This window comes from Lipotes vexillifer, unplaced genomic scaffold (assembly GCF_000442215.2).
Source record: "Lipotes vexillifer unplaced genomic scaffold, Lipotes_vexillifer_v1.1 scaffold490, whole genome shotgun sequence".
Classification (NCBI taxonomy): Eukaryota; Metazoa; Chordata; class Mammalia; order Artiodactyla; family Lipotidae; genus Lipotes; species Lipotes vexillifer.
Window position 1 is genome coordinate 944,489 of NW_006796397.1, and position 1,757 is coordinate 946,245.

Genomic DNA, 1,757 nt, shown 5'->3' on the forward strand with positions numbered 1-1,757 from the left:
TAATCCTGTGGCCTCTTCCCCTTAAAACATCTGTAACCTCTCTCCTCAAGATTTGTTAAAGTAACCTTTGTCACCAATAATAGTAGTAATGTTTATTGAGACCTTACTCTGTCAAGCACTGTTCTGCGTACATTTCACACACTACCTCACAACAATCTTGTTAATCTGTGTGAATCTGCACAACAGTCTTGTGAATTGAGACATTGTTATTCATATTTTACAAAGTAGAAAGTTGAATCTCAGAGAGTTTGCTAACAAGCAAGTGACAGAGCTGAGATTCAAACCTGTTAGAGGTTTTCGAATGTTTCTTTTTTTATTACTATTTACTGGGTAAATTTGACAGATAACATTTTGTAAATTTGAGGTGATATTTATTTATCACATTACATACTTACAGTAGAGTATTACTGTCTCTATTCATCAACTGTACATTAGATCTCTATGGCAAATTCACTGCTCATTACAGGTCTGTACCCTGAAACACCATCAATCTTATCCCCCCACCCCTGATCCTCTAACCACCATTTTATTTTGGTTTTTGTTTGTTTGTATAGGTCAAACCTGTTGTAGGTTTATGATAAGGGGCATTGGACTGTTATAAGGATTAAATTAATTAATACATTCAAAGTGCTTAGAACAGGATTCCTCGTAGTATTCCTCCCCATTAAGTGCCAATATTAACATTCTGGAGTCAGGGAGGAATTCTGTAAGTTAGAAATATGAACAAGTCAGAAAAAGTACATGAAGTCATTTTTATAAACTGAAATATAAGTTAAAGTCCCATTTATTCTGTGAGCTCTATGTTATTTAGGATAGTTTTCCCTTTGTTTTTATTTCCTATGTATGCCATTGCCTGGAAGATCTCCTGCCATAAATTTTAAGTTATTTGTGGCCCCCTCCAGCATTTTTATGTTTTTCATCACAGAGATTTTTAACATAAAATCAGAGAAAGGCAGTATTTTTAAATGTAGCCATTAGGATGACCACCCACACCAGCAGAAGCTTTGTGATTGGATCTTCCTTTGTGGTTTTGATTGGGGTGTGTTCCTACCTGTGGGAGGTAAGAACAAGTGAAGCAGGAGACTTGCAGGGCAATTTGCTGTTCCAAATGGTTAAGGCATAAAGACACTTTGAGATCCTCTTTTCAACATGTACAGGAGTAGCAACCATATAACTGCCTGCTATATAAAGCAAAGGAACAAGTAATATCTGAGTCTGACTGACAAAATACACCACGTTTCTACAGTCAAATGCCAGGCTCATAAAAATATAAAGCAAGAGAGGAAAATCCCTCCATTTTGCCACCAGAACTACCCTGTCCAGTATGACAGCCACCAGCCACATGTGGCCACTAAGCTCTTGAAATGGGGCTACTTTGAACTGAAATGTTCTGTAGGTATAAAATATATGCTGGATTTCAAAAAATTAGTGAAAAACAATAAAACATACCAATCGTTTTATATTGATTACATGTTGAAAGGCTGTAAGTTGAGTGTTTAGGGTTAAATAATGTAATTAAAATCAACTTCATTGCTTTCTTTTTATTTTGTAAAACGTGGATACTAGAAAACTTAAAATTACCTGTGTGGCTCACATTACGTTTCTACTCGGTAGAACTGCTCTAGACAGAAGTCTGAACTTCACGCTGACCTGACCCTTAAGTCTCCAGTACCTTAGTACCTTAGCATTATATATAGTGACTAAATTCAAATCTAGAAACAAGTAAATTTATTGTGCACATATTAAGAATACAAAGA